The sequence below is a fragment of the Molossus molossus genome, unplaced genomic scaffold, assembly GCF_014108415.1.
Source record: "Molossus molossus isolate mMolMol1 unplaced genomic scaffold, mMolMol1.p scaffold_m16_p_8, whole genome shotgun sequence".
NCBI classification, from domain to species: Eukaryota; Metazoa; Chordata; class Mammalia; order Chiroptera; family Molossidae; genus Molossus; species Molossus molossus.
This window is the reverse complement of record NW_023425402.1, coordinates 29,558,157-29,565,330: the sequence shown is the minus strand read 5'-3', so window position 1 is coordinate 29,565,330 and position 7,174 is coordinate 29,558,157. Positions and strand designations below refer to the sequence as shown.

Sequence of the window (7,174 nt, the reverse complement as noted above, 5' to 3'; positions counted from 1 at the left end):
GCAGCCTGTGGTTACCTGGGATACACTCTCAGCACAGGCACACAAGACAAGCACTGTGTGAGTGTGTGTGTGTGTGTGTGTGTGTGTGTGTGAAGGAGGTAGAGGGCTGGGAGGAAATTGTGGGTTAAATAATTCCAATATCAATTTTACAGTATCTCTTTATTACTATAATTGATTTTATGGGGCTTAAGAACTCCCAGTTGGAACAGCATAAATTTAATTTGTATCAGAATTGCAGATTCAGAAGAGAGAACCAAATCCCTGTGGATCATAAAATTTGGATGCTGGAGAGTTTAATATGCTTTATGAAATGCAACATAAAACAACCCATTTTTGTATTTTGGGAAAAATTGTGGTATCATAGTCAGGGACCTGAAGATACTGTCACTTTCCCCCCAAGAATTTCCTTGTCATGTTAACTGACTGAGGACTGTTATCTTTTCTCTTGCATTAAAAAATTTTTTTAAATTAGAATTTTAATTTTGAGTAATTGTCGATTCACATGCAGTTATAAGGAATAATACAGAGAGATCTTTTATATGCTTTACCCATTTTCCACAATGGTAACATCTTAGAAAACTCTAGTATACATCATAACAAAGATATGGACATAGAGACAAGATATAAAACTTCCTCCATCACCAGGATCCCTTATATTGCCTTTTATATCCACATCCAATTCCCTTCTACTCTTACCTCCTCTTTAATCTCTGATGACTACTAATCTGCTCTCTACCTCTATAATTTTGTCATTTCAAGAAGGTTGCATAATGGAATCAGTATATAACTTTTTTGGATTGGCTCCTTCCACCTCCTTAAATATTATCTGGAGATTTATCCAAGTTGTGGCCAATATCAGAGGTCCATATGTTTTTATTATAGAACAGTATTACATGATCTAGCTATACCACAGTTTGTTTAATCATTTACTCAGTGACAGATATCTAGGTTGTTTCCAGTTTTTGGCTATTATGAATAACGCTGCTATAAATATTCATGTATAGGTTTTTTTAACCTAAGTCTTTCTCTGGGATAAATGCCTAGGAATGCAATTGCTGGTTTGTGCAATAATTGCATGTTTAACTTTTGAAGAAATTCAATCTGCCTCCAGCGTGGCTGTACCATCTTACATTCCCACCAGCAATCAGTGAGTGATCCAGTTTCTGGAATCCTAAATCCTTGCTAACATTCAGTGTCACCATTTGTTTATTGTAGCCATTTTGAAATGGTATATTTATACCTCATTGTGGTTTTAATGTTGCAATTCCCTGATTGTTAATCATGTTGAACTTTTTTCGTGTGCTTATAGCCTTCAGTACAATGTCCTTCATATCTTTTGCCAGTTTTCTAATGGAATTGTTTTTTTTTTTTTTACTAGTGAGTTTTGAGAGTTGTTTTTATGTTTTTAATACTTGTCTTTTGTTGGATATGTGGTCAGCAAATAATGGTTCATAGCTTTCCTTTTTTGTACAGTCTGTGTCTCAGAATAATACTAGCTTTATAAAATGAATTGAGAAGTGTTCTTTGTTCTTCTACATTCTGGGAGAGATTGTGTAGAATTAGTGTTAATTCTTCTTTCAATGTTTGGTAGAATTCTCCAGTGAAACTATCTTGTCTAGAAATTTCTTTTTGATAATTTAAAAATTATGAATTAAATTTCCTTAGTAGTTATAAAGATAATTGTATCCTTTTTGATCCATTTTGTATTGGGTGAGTTGTAGTAGTTTGTGGATCTTTTTGGGGAGGGGTATGAATTGGCCCATCTCATTTAAGTTTGCATATGTATGTGTCTGCAGAGCTGTTTATAGTAATACTTATCCTTTTGATGTCTGCTGGGACTGTAGTGTTCTTCCTATTTCATTCCTCACATTGCTAAATGTGTCTTCTCTCTGTTTTTGTCAATCTTGCTAGATTTTATACAGCTTGTCAAGGAACCAGCTCTTTATTTTGTTGATTTTCTCTTTTTAATTTCATTAACATATGCTTTTGTTTCTGTTTTGTACTTCAGTTTTCTTTGCGTTTATTTTGGTTTTCTTTTGCTAGGTTCTTGAGGTGGGAACTTAGATTATTGATTTGAGACTTTTCTTCTTTTCTGATATATGCATTGTTTGCTATACATTACACATTTTTCATATGTTATTTAATTTTATTCTGTTCAAAGCACTTTAAAAATTTTCTTTGAGACTCACCTATGTATTACTTAGAAGTATATTGCTCAATTTCTAAATGCATAAAAATTTCCTATTATTATTATTTTGTTATTGATTTTCAGTTTGATTCCATTGTGGTTGAGGAGTGGCTGCCACCTGCATGACCCAACTAGGGCTGGGGACAAAAATGCAACCAAAGTACATGCCCTTAGCAGGGACCGAACCCAGGTGTCTCTGGACTGCAGGCTGAGGCTCTAACCACTGAGCCAAACCAGCCAGGGCTTCTTTGCTCTTAATTCTACTCTGATATTAGTTTAGTCACTCCTGCTTTCTTTGTTTCTTTCTTTTTTTCAATATTAAGTTTATTGAGACTTGCTGTTTGGTCTAATGTGGCCTATCCTGAAAAATATCCCATGTGTACTGATAAAGAATTTATATTCTGTTGCTTTGGGGTAAAATGCTCTAAAAATATCAACTAACTCCATCAGGGTAAGTACTTGCCAAAGAATGCATCTATGCATAGGCCCTTTAAGAGAATGTTTGATTTCCAGCAGCCTCTGTCTCACCTGGAGGGATGAAATGCCTGCTGGTTTTCACAGACAGATATTGTGGGGCTCCTCTTCTTGGCACTGGTGCTCTGATTTAGGGTGCCTGGTGTGGGGCTGGAAACCGTCTCTCCTCAGAGCATACCTCTCACTCCTGCTTTCTTTGAATTAATGTTTACATGATACATCTTTTTTCCATCCTAATACTTTCAGTCTATTTGAAGTGAATTTCTTTTATAACAAGAATACTTACTTTTTTTTTTTTCAGAGCTTGTACTACTTTGCTGATGCTTTTTATTTCTTTGCTGAGATTTTCTTTTCAAAAAATGTGAATCTGCAGTGCATTGGCTGTGCACCCAGTCTGGCGATAGGAGGTAGCTCTCCCTGCTGAGGGCTACATGGTGAAGCATTGATCATGGACTCTGATTGGGCCAGAATCCTCAGTGCCTTATTACTGCTCCCAGGTAGCTTCGCTAGACCCTGGGGTGAGGGGTGGCCTCATTGCCTTTGGGTGGGGGTGAAAGCCCTGACTCTTCATTAGGCCTCTGCTGGCAGTACCCCAGTGGGGTAGGGGAAAGGCACTTCCTAACTGCTGGGCTGGGGTGGAAGTTTAGACACCCCAGGCTCACGGACACGGTGAGCTTGGAAGTGTACCTTCCTTGCCGGAACGGCATTTTCTGTGGTTCTTGGCTGGAGTACAACAGCTATTGTCTATACATTATGTCTTGCTAGATCGCCCTGTCCCTGGTTCTTTGGTAAGAAGGAGCAGGCTTTTGGGGGGCTTTTTAGTCTGTGCTCACTGGTCTCTCCCAGTTGCTGGCTTCTTCACTTCTACCCCAGGGATACATGAGGCAAAAAGAAAGTCCAGGGATCTCATCAGTGTGTTGTTCCTTGGTTCCCGAGGTTCCTAACCAGTCTACCTCCCTCTCTCCACCGTCCGAGCTTTCTTATGTTTGTTTTATATATAATGTTCAAGGTTTTTCATTGTAATCAGTGAGAGGAATAGGGAAAAGTCATTTACTCCATCATTCCAGAAGTAAAAGTCCCTTTCCTTGCATTTCTAAATTTAAGTTTAACCAAGAAAATCAATAAAAATTAAAAAATTAATAAAAAGACTTATAGAAACAACTACACTACTTCTGCATATCTTTAGTATTGTCTTTCAGGGACAAACACCGGTTTCTAATTCTTTTTGGGTTTACCTCCATATAGTTAAATAATGTGCTTATTCTATTATATTTATATTTACTTTTTTGGTTTTGCCAAAATAAGATTCAATTTTGAAAGTCATTTGAAAGATCCCGACTAAGGAAGGAACCTTAAGTCTCATGGATGTAGATTTCAAATTAATATTCTGTCCAAATCCCACTATTGGTCTCTACTATGTAAAAAAGTTGCTTTCTTTGGTAATTCCTATTTTCTGATTTCTGGAGAAGAGATCTTTTTCCATAAGCCTTCTTCATTTTTGTTTGTTTATTTGTAGAGTAAAAGCTTTATTTACAGGAAACAGCATGTTTGTTGTAGATGGGTATATATTTTTTAAACATCAAGGTAGATCTAATATGTTCAACAAAATAGGGGTTCAGCCAGAGGTGAAGTGGGAAGGTTCTCTAGTATTTGCTTATCTTGTTACAACCAGAAATCCACATGTGGAAGTTGCATCCAGGAATAGGGCCCCACAGGAAGTTGTTCTGTCTTTGCAGGTAAACACTAATCATTGGTCCTCCTGTAGAGGCTGGAGCAGCACACAGCTCCTCCTCCAGACCACGATGTTGGAAAGAGGCCCTGTGAATCTCTGCAGTTTTAATATTGACAGTGATGCCATAGATGATTGGAAAATGGTTTTCATTTTCCTCCTGGTCATTTAGTTCTGTTACACACAATGTCACTCAGTGAATGTCATCTTCTTGTCTGTCAAATTCACGAAGAAGTTGGTGAATAGGTTTTTGTGACAACTGCCTGTAGTCACTGAAGCTGCCCACGAGGTGCTCTTCCTGCCTTCCCTATTGAGCGCGGTGGGGGAAGGATTCTATGGAGTTCATGATCAAGGGGACAGACCTCAGCTTCGGTGTCAGTTCCGTCACAATGTGTCAAACACATAGTCCCATTACCTCCAGGAACAGGAGGCTCCCCAGCCAAGGGCCTCCTGTCTCCACTCCAGCCCCTCATTTTATTATTTTTAAATTTATCATTTAAAGGATGTTTATTTTATAACATCCTTCTATGTTATAAAATATTTTAATTTGCTAACACTGTCCTCACCTTCTCTCTTCTCTTAATTTTGTTGTCATATGTCATTAATCCTAGTTCTTCCACAGGTCACCTACGCAACTTCAAATTATGCTCATACCTCTGTTACTGTATCTACCACAAACAATATTTCTTCCTACTTTGTGAGAAGAAATATTAGCCCTCCCTTACTTTCCTCCATCATTTTCTCCTCCCTCTACCCACCAACCTCTGACAGCTACATATTTACCTTACCCTCTTCCCTGCCTCACTTTTACAAAGAGTTTTATTTTAAAACAATTTCAGTTGACCCAGTTTATATAATACCACTTCATGTGTGTCAAGTTGTATATTAGTCAAGGTTCAGAAGGGAGACAGAAATCATACCTGCTATTTAACAGAGAAAACCTAAAGAAATGTGAACTAAATATAAATTTGTTAACCAGGTAACTGAAAGGGTAAAAAGTGAATTCTCGCCTTCAAGGAAATAGGAAGCAGCATCCATTTTTAGGATTGAGAACAAAGAGGAGATATTGGAATGATTGAAACTAATAAATGTATAGGAGACGTCTTGCAAAGCTAAAATTCAGACTTCAAAGACGGAGGCGCTGTTCAGTGAGGGTGATTATTTACAGTGAGAAATTGTAGCCCACCCCACCATTCTTTTGACATTGTTTCTGTTTTTTTTTTTTTTTTTAATCATCCTCACCCGAGAACATTTTTCCATTTTTTGTTCAGATAGAGCGGGAGGGAGAGAGAGGAAGAGAGAGAGAGAGAGAAACATCGATGTGAAAGGGACACATCGAGTGGTTGCCACCCGCACAACCAACCAGGGCCGGGGACAAACTGCAACCGAGGTACGTGCCCTTAGCGGGAACCGAACCCGGGTCCCTCCGGACCGCAGGCCGATGCTCTAACCGCTGAGCCAAACCGGCCAGGGCTTGACATTGTTTCTGTAAATACTGACTCTGATTAATATGTAGCTTGTAGATAAACAGTATGTTTGTATAAGAATCCTAAGAACTAACTTCAGAAGATGCAGACTCTGACCTTCAGTCATTCCAGTTCCAGGAGATTTGTTGATCTTCAGTCACTGAACCAGGATGATGTAGAATCAGGATGACAAAGACCAGGATAATGCATACCAGGCTATTACTTGACCAGTTTCAAGGTCCTTGTCAGACTCTGCTGGCCTGCATGTAGAGAACTTTGCAAACGCTGCCCTCCCCTGATTTCTTTGTTTTGCTTTTCCTCTCCCTTTTTATAAAAACTGCTAGCACTGAGCGGGGGAGATGGGCTTTGTTACAAGAATCCTCCTATCTTCTCAGGTGACTAACACTTGAATAAACCTTTTTCCTTTTTGGCCAGCACTTGTCTCACGAGTTTTGCTTTTGTGGCACCAGGCAGCTGAAACTTGGTTTTTCTTACAGTTCTATGACTGTTGGAAAAACAATAAAACAGATTTGGCTTCAGCTGTGAGAAGGAAAGGCTGCCATCAAGGTGAAGATGAAGGAATGGGAAACAAACAGGAAGAAGCAAGTCTCTTCTTCCTCTGACCTTGTAATCTCTCTGCAGGGCCTCCAGAATTCAGATGAGAAGACAGAAATGTGCTCTGCATAGTCCCAGATCCAGCAGTGGTGTAGCTGCTAAAAAAACAATAACTACTTTTCTACCTCCTTCTAAGTTCTTCTAGCTGAGCTAATAATAAAATTAGACAGATTAGCAGGAATAAATAAAATTTTAATAGATAAGCATGGGCAATTCACATGTGCCTGAAAATGTCAAAGACAGTGAGGCAACCTTGGATATATAAGACATTTTGGATAAAGGAGAAAGGGGGTGGAGAATGGGGTGTTTGGTGTCAGAACTGAGAATGTGAGTGAACACACATGGCAGGCTTGTCAGGCAGCTCAGAATCAATGGGCCACAGGGGGATCTAGCTGACAGGCCCCTGCCTGAAGCCCCCCTGTTTACTATACTTAACTCAAATTAGGCTAAGGGGACATGTTAAGATCTCCTTGAAGCAGGTTTTTCTATCTGAATCTCTTGGACAGAAATGGGGGAAGATTAAAAGTTCTTTCTGAGTTTTGCTTTACAATAAACAGCTTAATCAATATCTCAAAAAGGCAGCTTAAGGGTGGGGAAATGTTGGTTCCCTTTAGTGATTCGGGACCATAGGATAGTAACTAAATAACTGGCACCAGCTGTCACTTGGTAATTATTTTCATGTGGTTTGAAATATGTTTTGAT

General features: G+C 38.8%; 1 pseudogene; it reads right to left on the bottom strand.

Annotated features, from left to right (window-relative positions):
• Nucleotides 1-4,108: 4,108 nt before the first annotated feature.
• LOC118621432 lies at nt 4,109-4,798 on the bottom strand (annotated as a pseudogene).
• Nucleotides 4,799-7,174: the final 2,376 nt, after the last annotated feature.